We start from the raw sequence: 12,914 nt of genomic DNA on the forward strand, positions 1-12,914 counted from the left end.
GTGTTTTGCAGATGAGATGAACAAAGGTGCATAGTAGCGCACCTAATTAGGTGCACTACTATGCACCTTAATTTGGAGTTTTAACATTTTTTTTTAGTGTTTTTTAGATAGCAAGGGGTGAGGAAGGTGCACCTGTAGAGGTGCGATGTTGTAGATCATGGAAGTAAAGAATGCAAAAATGAAGAAAACGAATGGGAGGAAGGAGAAGGGTCCCTAGTTTTATAGACCTGGGTCCCTTCACGCCCCTAGGTGCTGTGCAACTACGCAGGTGCACTATTGTGCAGATGCACATCATTAAGGAGTGATGCCCTTTTATAATGATTTGGCACACTAGCACACCTTATTAGGTGCATTGGTGCACCTTTTTTCTTTGTAGAAAAGACTTATCTCCCTCTGAATTTAGATTTTTGAGATCTGGTTTTTAAACTGGGACCCAAATCTTAACCAAAAACAAAAGATAAAATCCTAAAAAGACTCAGCCCAAGGACTAGGTTTCTAGAAAGCCAAAAAAATAAAGTAGGGGGTCCATATTTTTAGGTGGACTGGGGTGTGTGTTATGGAACCACAACAAGTGCAAAGTAAGAGCAAGAGTAGAGAAGTACATGCATGCAAACACGAAGTCAGTGAAGGGTTCTATTATCATCTAATTGAGCAAGTGACCTATTCATGATAGTGAAGTGAAAGGAAAAGACAAGTAATATCAGATTAGAGGAGAGGATTAATTAGCAAGGAGAAGACTCCAAATCAACTTACAAAGCAAACTGAGTTAACCAACTTAAATTAGGGTAAATCTCTTAATAGAGTGGTCTTAGAAGATCTTTGTAAATCTCCTAATAGAGTCCTTACTTTTTTGTAAGTGTTAAATCATCTAAAAAGGTGAGACCTAATGATCTCTTAAGTCTTTAATAGGGAAAAATCTTCATAGGGTAGATCATATTTTATGATCAAACATTGTAACCTTATCCAATTAACTTTATTACTGTAGTAGTGAAGATTTGTGGGAGTCATCCCCACCCCAGTTTTACCTTCATCTTGGAGGGTTTCTAGATAAAAAATATTGTGTTACGTGTTTCATTTTCATGCATTTGATTGATTAGATTTATATGTTACAACATGTTTACATTATAAGTTTTACATGCACAAGTTATTGATAGGTGTGAATGAATTGATGAAAAGTTCAAGTGTTTAAGATTTTGATTCACCCCCCCTCTAAGTATCTTGTTTATACCTCCATCAATCAATAGGATTAAGGAGAAGGCAGTTAACAATGAGGCTAGTTTGCAGTAGACTTAGGAAAAGTTAGCACTAGATGATCCTGCTAATTCTAAGAAGAACATTCTACATCATATCACTACGATTCAGATAGAGAAAGATAGTGATACCTTCAATAAGAATGCCAAAGGGGAGGGTACTATTGAGTTTCCCAAACCAATTGGTGAGGCCACTCTCTCAATGGTCTGAAATTCTCTTGGAGAGAAAACCTTAGAAGAAAGTAAGATCAGGGGCCAAGAAGATCTTAATGAGAATGGATTTGTCTAGTCCATGTTTTAGGAAGGTCAGGGATGCAATGTGTTGGGAGATACAAGATTGAGCTAGGATGTTATTTTTGATGATATTCGAAGTGAGGGAGAGGTGATTCCTTCTAACGATCGATGAATTACGACATCCAGAAAACATGGGATGAAAAGCAATAAAGACCCTTCCCTTGTCTCACTGGCCGCCACTAGGTTCATAAATAAGGCTGATGTGGTAGCTAGGTAAAAGATATTGGGTAGAAAGAGGGCCAATTTGATTAGAGAAGAGGAAACAAACATGAATATTGCAGATGGGATTCACCTCACCATCTAGGAGGCTTACTTTTAGAAAAATCAATGAAGGTCATATCTTGGAACATTCATGGTTTGAATGGACCACATAAACAAGATATCTTAAGGAACCTTATTAGGTACCATAAGCTGGGTGTTTTCTTGATACAAGAAACTAAAATGTAGAAGGAAAAACTTGGGAGATTGAAATTCTGAAAGAACTTTTTTTTTTCTAGGCTCAAATTCTGATGGAGCTTTAGGAGGCTTGGCTATCCTTTGGAACTCTTTTAGGGTTATTGGTGACATTATTTTTTAAGGGCACAATATCATGTTTCTAAAATTTTTGAACTCTTGGGATAGGGTTAGTTGGTATATGTTAAATATTTGTGCTCCAAACTCTAAAAGAGGTAGAGTGAGATATTAGGACAGGTTAAGAGACCTCCTTGGAAACTTGAAAAAAGAAAAGTGGATTTTGATGGGGATTTTAATACCCCTCTTAAAAGTCATGAGAAGCAAGGGGGATCTGATAGAGATCTTGCTAGCAAAATGAAGCTTATGAGATTTATAAATGATCTTTATCTTCTCAATGTGGATCTTCAAGAAGTAGACTTCACTTAGACTCATAAAATATCGTGGAAGGAGTGTATTCAAGTTAGACTTGATAGAGTCCTTATCTCTTTGGACTAGTTGTTGAATTCTTCTAGTTCCCTCTCGACTCTTACCAAAGTTGGTTCAGATCATTCCCCTATTTTCCTAGGAATAGAAGCTTTTTGTAGAAGAAAGGGATTCCAATTTATATTTGATAAAATCTGGTTGAAGCATCCTTGCCTAAAAAATGAGATTATGCAGTAGTGGTCTATTAACATCTAGAGTGTTTCAGGTTGCTAAAAATTTGAGGAATGTAAAGACAATATCAAGGTTTGGAACAAGATGGACTTTGGAAATAACTTTGAAGCTAAGGCTAGATTATAGAGTGAATTAAGCCAGATCCAAATGATGGTGCAAAAAGAAGGGTATGATGATTTTTCTCTGGCCAAGGAAAATGATCTTCTCTCTAAATACCATCATATTATTAGCAAGCAGGAGACGTTTTGGAGACAGAGTTCTAGAATTTAATGGCTTGAATAGGGGGCCATGAATTCAAGATTCTTTCATCTTACCATCCTCAAACAAAGGTAAACCAATCATATTTTAGTGGTTCTAATTAATGGTAGATTCTTAAAAGAGGAGAAAAAAATCGAGCTAGCTACAAAGAGTTTCTTTCAATCTTTTATATCTAATGATCTATCTCTCTCGAAAAATAACCAAGATTTTCTTATAAGGAACATTCCTTCTCTTATTGATCATGAGGAAAACAAGTCTTTACTAGCTATTCCTAAGGAGAAGGAGGTGGCTAAGGTGATATTTTCCTTTGATGGTGATAAGGCCTTGGGTCCGGAGGGGTTCCCCCTGGTCTTCTTTCAACATTTCTGGAAGAATGTTAGGGAGGATGTGGTGAAAGTGGTACAAGAATTATTTGGTTCGACTAATTTTCTCGAAGAACTTAATTCCACCTTTCTAGTTCTAGTTTTGAAAGTTTCTAGCGCTAACTCAATGGACATGTTTAGACCCATAAGCCTCTATGATAGGGTAAAATATGGTTGATGAATAGGATTTAGAATAATGCACATGAAAGAGACCATAAGCTCATATTTCCCACATACATATGAATTGTTATTATATGGGATATAAATGTAGATGATTAATATTAAAATGAATAAATAAAAGGTACTTACCTCCAAAAGAGAGTCGGTTGAAAATCCTATCAAACAATTTCAAAAATTGTCAATTTTTGCAAACTTGAACCGAAATTGCACGTTCTACAAAACCCATAAATATTTCTCTTTTCTGAGGGTAGTTCGACCTTGACCCAGTTAGTGGGGCACAATTGTATCCCAAAAAGTTGACCTTGACCTGCACTGCTTCGAAAAAATCTTTGTTTGTGGATCTCGCAAGTTTAATGAAAAGGGTATCCAAATCTACACTGATATTTGTTGTTTCGCACCTGTACCTACAAGAAAAAGGGTTTTATTTGTTTGATGAAGGGTTTGCCTTAGTCAAACCCTAGTTAGGAATCAACCTTGAAATGTAATTGAAATTGCAATATGCATAAACAAATTAAATGGAATTATTCACCTTGCTTATGTTGAAATCCTTATGGAGGATTCAAATCCTTGAATCCACAAGTAGGTATGCTCAAAATAAATGTAGAATTGAATGTAAGATGTCTCAAATTAATGGCACTAGATCTTCAACACCAATCTTGAGCAAAGAACAAGGATAAAGCTTGTTAAAGAAAGAAAGAAAACAACAAGGATAAAGCCTTCTTCAACATCAAGAAAATATCCATAGACAACACCCAGTCCAAGCCAAGAAAGTCACAACTCCTATGAAGCCATGGAAGGGATGAATGCAAAGAGATATCATGTAAGAAGTGAAAAAGTAACCCTTGTGAGGAATATCACACAATGCAACTTCCAAGGTGAGAGATTTATCAACCATGTAAACCCAATGTCAAAAAATGAAATAGGTTATGATCAAGGATAGAGATCCTTAATGAAAACCAAAATTTTCATGTATGATTGAATATCACATAATAGATAGATATTTCTTAACCAAGGAAAAGTGGATCCTGGAAAGACAGGAAATAAGGAGATGACATCCTTGTCCCCCAAGCATAGGAACAAGGATGAAAGGGGACCTATTGTATCGCTCACAACACTATACAAAACAATGAGCCCCCAAAGATTAGGGTAACATTGGTTACATAATGTAGAGCTCCATAATAGGAACATAAATATTATTTAGAGAAAACAAGATTGAAATAGAACTCATTGCCACATGATATATAAATAACCTTACTATCAATGAGTTTCCTAATATTATAATGTAAAGCTTCACATTCATTAGTAGAGTGATCATGAAATCTATGATATAAAAAAGAAGGAAGAGTCTTCAAGTGTGGACTACATTTCTTTTTGTATTTAGTTCTTGTAATCATCTTAGAATGAAGGAGCTTAGGTAAAGAACTTGTTGGTCAAAATCCTTCATAGTTTCATCATGTTTTGAAGTGTTATTTTAGATGTTGTTAACATTGATTTATTATTGAGGATTAAATCCCAATCCATAAGAATGCTCATGCCCCCCATTTTATAAGGGCATTTGAATTCCCTGTTTATACTTATCATATTCTTGACCATTAAATCCTTGTTTAACTAGGAAATGATAATCAGGACCATAATGAGAAGCCATATCAGAAGGAGTCAATGGAACTTCAGTAATCACTATGTCATCGTTAGTAGGTTTGGTAGTTTCATTATGGATAGAAGAAATGAAAAATTTGTTATGAAGAAATTTAGAAGTAAAAACTCATTGTTCAAACTCTCTTTATGGCTTCATAAAACCAAGATCAAAAACTTTATACTCTTCAATAAGGTAGGATTAAAATCCAAGGTTCCCCAATCATCACTAGGAAGAGCATTAGAGGAAGGAGGATTACTATTAGAAATAGGAGTAGTGTGGTCTTGAATATTCATACAAGGATTTGGTGCATCATCCGCATGCAGTGTATACATCATGTTGTTATATATAAACTTGACTTTACGGTGAAGGGTGGAAGGGATATCATGCATCTTGTGCAACTAAGGTCTACCCAAAAGAAGTTTATAATTGAGAGGTCTAGGCATAACATGAATAGGTGTATTCAGGATGACTGGACCTAATTTGATAGGTAATGTAATGATTCCCAAAGTACTCTTAGAAATATTATCAAAGCCACATATAGGAACATTATCAGGTTGAATAGTTGAAAGATCGAAGTTAATTGCTTTGAGCATGTGCATGCTACAAACATTAAGCTTAGATCCATTATCAATCAACGTCCTACAAATGATAATTTTATTGATAGTAACAACCATCATAAGAGCATTATATTGATTTTGAACTTCTTTAGAAGGTAAATCCTTTTGAGTAAATACAATATCTAAAACATTTGAGGTAGTATACATGCATTGTAAGAAGTTATTAACATTCTCTTGATTAGGAGGTGGAGTGGGAAGAGTTTCTAGAGCTTTTTGCACAGATTCATAGTAGGTAGGTGAAGTTTGAAGAAACTCTCATAAAGAAATCCTGGCCAAGGTATTTTGCAATTGGTTTATCAAAACATACTCCTTGCTATGAAGATGGGTTGGACGAGGAAGAATGGGTTGAGAAGGTGACAATGAAGTAGAAACCATTGGATTAGGTTGAATTTTATTCCTTATAAAATATGTGTGAGCCATATAATCTTGGTCATTAAAAGACTCTAAAGACTCCATAGATTTACCTTTGATAGTAATGAGAGGACAGCCTTTGATAGTCAACAAAGGTTCTAGATAAACCATGTTAGTTGTCTCAAACCATGTTAGTTGTCTCAACACTACAAACAAATTCAAAATAAGGAAGCAAAGAAGACATCCTAGGAGGAGATGAGGTAGGATCTTGATTCTCCATAAGATCATCACTAAGAGGGAGAGCATTAAGGGAAAACATATCATTCTCTGCTAATGCCTCATCATTAGAAGGAATCCGAAATGAAGTAAAGCATCTATAATGTCATCATGTATGAATATGTCATTCATTAATTAATCACCCTCTTGTATCAAAGATTCTTCATGATAAGGGGATAAATCAATGTCTTTATCCATGGGATCATCCATAATGGTTTCATGAGAAAGAGAGTAATCAACATCCAAATCCAAAGGTTCATCCCAAATAGGAAGATTATCATCCCTTTCAACAAAGGACATTGTAGGAGTGCCATAAATCACTAAAGATTAATCCCTGAAGGGGGGAAAAGGTAAATTATATTCAAAAGTAGGCTCATAGAAAGGAGACATATTGGGATAAGAATTAACATCAATCCTCAAATCATCTCCACAAAGATATAGATTAAGGTCATCTTCTTGCTCTAATATATCTTTGCAAGGTAATTCAAAAGAGGAAAAAGCAACATCACATTCACTAGAAAATATCATTTTAGGTTTATCAATATTGAAAATAATGGAATATGAAAGCAACAATGCACACACCCTAAGGTAGAAGTCAAGTGGAGAGGTTTTGGAGAACAGTGAAATAGGAATTGGATTAATGGAGATCTTATCCAAACCATTTTTAAGAGATCTATCTTCTTTTGTAATAAAAGCCTCATCAAAGTATTCAAAACAAGAATCATACATGTTGAACACAAAATAACACTAAAGGCATGAAGAATGGAAATATTTTTTATTTTTTAAAGAAATTTTGTAATTTTTTGTATTTTAGAAAGATAAATGCAAGAGATCTAATTAGCATGAAAGATTTAACATAAAAGACAAATCTAACACCAACAAGATAATATAAAAAGAAATCTAACACCACAAAACACAATAGGGCATCTAATTCCACAAAAGAGAGGGGGTAAGCATGTCAAGTTCACCAAAATGTATAGGGTAAAATATGGTTGATGAATAGGGTTTAGAATAATGCACATGAAAGAGACCCTAAGCCCATATTTTACACATAAATATGAACTTTTATTATATGGGATGTAAATGTAGATGATTAATATTAAAATGAAGGAATAAAAGGTACTTAACTCTGGAAAAAATTGGCTAAAAACCATGTCAAACAATTTCAAAAACTATCAATTTTTGTGATCTTGAACTAAAACTGCAAATTCTACAAAACCCAAAAATATTTTTCTTTTCTGAGGGTAGTTTGACCTTGACCCAGTTAGCGGGGCACAATTATGTCCCAAAAAGTCGACCTTGACCTGCACTGCTCCGACAAAATATTTGTTTGTGGATCTCACAAGTTCAATGAAAAGGGTATCCAAATCTACACTGATATTTGTTGTTCTACACCTGTACTTGCAAGAAAAAGGGTTTTTTTGTTTGATGGAGGATTTTTCTTAGTCAAACCCTAGTTAGGAATCAACCTTGAAATGTAATTGAAATTGCACTATGCATAAAGAAAGTAAATGGAACTATTCACCTTGCTTATGTTGAAATCCTTATGGAGGATTCAAATCCTTGAATCCACAATAGGTATGCTCAAAATAAATGTAGAATTGAATGTAAGATGTCTTGAATTAATGGCACTAGATCTTCAACACCAATCTTGAATGAATCTTGGATTAGGAAGAGGCTTGATGGAAATGGATGAATCTTCAAGAAGAGGGTTCCATCGAGCTTGAATCCTTCAATGGCTACTAACAGATCTCCTTAATGAATTGAATGCTTGAAGATGGATGCTTTCTTGAACTTGATAATGCTTGAATGCTTGATCATGAAAGAGTATAACTTCGTCTCACCTCCTTATGCATTGTTATGTGTTCATTTGATATATGGTGTGTGTAGAAAATGAGAGGAGGCTTCCTTATATAGAGATCTAGGGCATAAACTTCGAGAGAAGGTTGACATAGGAGCATTAAATCCCAATTAACCTTAACCCTTAGAAATGGACCTATATTAATACAATTTAAGAGTTTACCATTTCAGAGACCAAAACAACTAACCTAGAAGTAGGAAAATAATTCTTTCCAAAACTCAACATTTTAAAATCATGGAACCTTGAAATTTGGACCTAGGGTCAAGGTCAAGGTCAACCTTGACCTAAAAGGTCATCCTTGACCCAAAAGTCAAGAATCTTAGGGTTTTAGTCCAAAATGCTAGAAAATTGCAGACAGAAAGTGGAAAAGAGGGAAAAACAGGGGAAAAAGCTAGATCCAAGTCAAAGACCCATTCAAGGCACTTGGCATGACCCCAAACCACTTACTTGGAGGGCTAAACACTCATAACATGAAAGTGCTTCCATTTTAAGATGATACACTTTGTGATTCTTTTTATAAGATCATCTCGAAGGCTCTTACTTCCAGGTTCTTGAAGATCCTTCCTCTAATTATCTCTCCCCAACAATCTGGCTTTACCCCTGGTAGGAAAATTCTAGATTTGATTTCTCTTGTCCATAAATATATTCATTCTATGATGGCTACTAATAAGGAAAACTTTATTCTAAATCTAGACCTTTGTAAGGCTTACAACAAGGTGGATTGGGACCTCCTCTCGTAGGTCCTCTATGCTTTTGGGTTCAATGACAAGGTCAATCAAATGGTTCTCTAGTTAGTGTCCTCTGCCTCTATGGTGGTCTTGGTGAATAAACCCCCATCCTCCTTCAAACCCTTCCATAGTCTTAGGAAGGGAGATCCACTTTCCCTGATCCTCTTTGTCATACTTGTGGAAGGACTAGGAAGAATGATCTTAAATAAAATAAATAACAATCATTTGGAAAGCATTAAACCCTCTTCTAGTTATGAAGCACTCTCCCATTAACGATTTGTTGATGACATTATCTTGGGAGGTATGACTTCCATCAAAGAAGCTACAATTTTGAAGGAATTCTTAAATAGCTATTATAAGGCCTTTGGTCATCTCATCAACTAGGATAAAAGTGCCTTGTTCTTTGTCAATATGCCTCAAGGTAGACAAAGAAGAATTATTGATATTGTGTTGTATGACATTAAAGAGGTTTTGTTGATATATCTAGGTCTTCCCCTAGGTGCTAAACCCCTAGATTCATTTTGAGAAGAGTTGGTGGATATGATCAATAGGAATCTTGATGGGTGGAAAGGAGTTATCCTAAGCCAAGTTGGGAAGATTTAATTGATAAAATAAACTCTTCAAAATCTCCCAACTTATGCTCTAAGTCTTTTTCAAATTCCAAATAAATATGTGGAAGCAATTGAAAAAATTCAAAAAAGGTTCCTTTGGTCAAGGGCTAAAGACCATAAAAGAATCCCCCTTATTGCCTGAAAAAAAGTCTACCTTCTTAAGAGGAGAGGGGGACTGGGGCTTAGGAAATGAAGGGATTTCAACAATGTGTTCCTTGCTAAGTATATTTGGAGAATTTTTCAAGGTGATGGTGATTGGTCTAGGGTGTTATGGTCTATTTACTTTTTTAATTCCCCAAGTTTGACTAGTTTTCTTTAGTCTAAAGAGATTTGAAATGGATCTCGGATATGGAATAGCCTTTTGAAAGTTAGAAGAACAACAATGCTAAGAATCAAATGGAAAGTTGGAAAGGGAAACCTCATAAGGTTCTAGGAGGATGAATGGCTTCTTGGAGGTCCTATTAAATCTTTTGAAAATCTCCAAGTCTGGAAGGACTTATGTGAAGCTAGGTTTGGAACAAAAGTGGATGACTACTGGGTGGATGGTGCTTGGGTTAATTTGGAAGAGAGAGAGAGATCCCTCCATAAACCATATTATGTTTCTCCTGAACTATATTTCTATAAGCAATTTTCCAAACACTATCATCTAGGATGGCAATGCTTAGAGATTATTCTCAGTGGCCTCTACCTATCTTGCTAGACTTAGAGAACATAATGGATCCTTTAACTAGAACAAAGTGTGGAGCTCCAGCCTCACCCCCAAAATCAATGTTTTCCTCTAGTTGGCACCACAGAACAAAATTTGTATTGTGTATAATATGTGCAAGAGGGGAATGATGGTCCCTAATATTTATCATCTTTATAAAGCTAATGCAGAATCTATTGATCATTTACTCATCCATTGTCCCCTTTCTTCATACATTTGGTCTAATTTATTTTCCAAAGTTAGGGTGTTTTGGTCCTTCCTAAGGAACATTTCTGACTACTTTATCTAGTGGGTCCCTCCCCCTTTTGTTTCTCCCCTATATACCTTTGTTTGGGTCCTCTCCTTTCCTCATATTCTCTAGGGACTTTGGAAAGAAATAAACAATAGTATATTTCATGATTCCCCCTCCCCCTAAGGTATGGTGTCCTCTAAGGTGATGAACGCCATTTTGGGAAAGGTGTCTTGTTTAGGATGGTAGGAGATTCTCCAATATAAACAAAATGAGATTGCTCCTAGCAAGGGTTGGGCTAATTGCCAGTAGACTCCCCCCCTGAAGGGTGGAGCAAAGTGAATTTTGATGGGGCAACAAAAGGTAATCCTGGGCTGGCTAGGTGTAGGGGAGTGATCAGAGATAATTTAGGTCATGGCATGGTAGGAGTGGCACTCCCTTTAGGTGTTCATACTAACCATGTTGTTGAAGCCATGGCTGCCCTTCAAACCACTAAGTTGGCTAGAGAGGGGTGTTTCCAAACTTTGGCTAGAGGGAGACTCACTCAACATTATCAAATTCCTTAGAGGCTTATTCAATCTACCTTGGTCCATAGAAAATATTATAATGAAAAATATCTCTATCCTGTATACCTTTGAGGACTGTTTTATAAGTCACACCTATCAGGTTGCCAATCGGGTCACCAATGCTATGGCCTGTAATCACCTAAAAATGGTCATCTAGACTATTAGCCCCCTTTTCAACATTTTGGCTAAATTAATTTAATCACTTACCTAAGCCAAATTTCTAATAATCAATTTATTTGATTATAACCTATAGTTTGACTATGCTATCCTAAGTTCATTATTTGATTAAAAGAACGTGTCCCCTTTTAATTAAATAAAGCACCCCATTCTTCTAACCCACTTAAAGTGCACACATAAAGTCCTTTTTCTATTTTACAATTAAAAGAAAAGGCTTGTGAGACTTTTGTCTTATATGACAAGTCAACTTATATTCTATTGGTTGACTTGTGTGTGCACATGGATCACACCTATTTTCGAATTCCACTGTTGATCATTCACCATCTTCATCTTGATCTCTACCGTCCGCATGACTTTAAAAGGGAGAGAGCTTTCCTCCTCAAAGAATCAATCCTCATTTTGAATATTGTTATGCTGCAAGTTTTCTAACAGGTTTCTTTGGAGCTTTGTGGAGAACTTCTATTTCTTGTCTACATTCTCTTATCCATGGCATCATGGCATTCTAGCATAGCTTAGCTTTCATTTTTACATGTAGCTTAATCTCACATAGCTTAATAATGGTATTGTAACACTCTCATCCATGCTTAGAATAGCTACACTTTTCATATTCATTCTAGTTTAATCTTTAGTTGCATTGCATTCTTGAGGAACTCCTTGAGATATTTGCATTCTTGCATCTTGTCTTTGGAACCTCCCATTGCATGGTTTACTAGCAATAATAGTATCTCTAAGACTCATCTGAGAGCCTTCTTATTTTTGAAATATACTCTCTTGCACTCCATGGATAGGGAGCTCTAAGCTGGCATCCTAGCATTCCGAACTCATGGAATTGTTTGGATAGAAGGGTTTAGAGTGGAACACTTTCAAGTGTACATTTTTGGCGCCTGCCGTGGGGCTTGAATCAAGTTTCTAGCTCCATTTGCTTTTATTTTTCATCTTTAGTTTTTTACAGTAGGATATTTGATCTAATCAAGTGCTTTTGTAGAATTATCACTTGGGTTTTAAGGCCAACCCATAAGTAGATTGGTTTGAAGGCCAAAAATCTAATTGGTTTCAAGATTTGATCATATCTTTTAAAATGATTAGGATTTAGTTTTGAATTTTTTTTTTCAAGTTGGATATGTGTCCAACATGTCTTAGTCCGATTTTTAGAGCATTTGGACGTGATTTTCAGGAGTTATGATTTTTTCTTTGTTTTTCATAAAAATCTATTTATGATGGCAAATAAATGCATTTTTTAATAAAAACTTACATTTTCAGAAAGGTTTTTGAATTATAAGAGGGGTACTTTCTTTGTGTTTTGACTTTTGAGGTCGTATTAGGGATCAAAAACTCAATTTGATAAATCTGGCCTGTTTTGACAAAATCGATCTCTAGGGAGAAAATGAAGAGATTGTTTTGAATTTCTTACATTTTTGGAAATCTCTCTAATTTTTAGTAGGGGTCTCTTCTTTTCATTTTTGTTTTTGGATCCAAAATCATAGCAAACAAGTCCAATCTTGTTGACTAGGTCAAAATCAAAGAGTAAAAATGAGAGCATTTGTGATTAACTTGCACTTTCTTTGCATGCACTTGGTTGGAAGATAAATTAGATTTTTGAGGAAAATAACCATTTTTTATTGCAAATTTTTATGTTATTTCACACTAACTTTTGGTGCTAACAAGTTGTGATTACAGGTTGCCATCCTTATGAAAAAATTAAAAC

The sequence above is a fragment of the Cupressus sempervirens genome, chromosome 6, assembly GCF_028749045.1.
Source record: "Cupressus sempervirens isolate cs-2001-9-10 chromosome 6, ASM2874904v1, whole genome shotgun sequence".
NCBI lineage: Eukaryota > Viridiplantae > Streptophyta > Pinopsida > Cupressales > Cupressaceae > Cupressus > Cupressus sempervirens.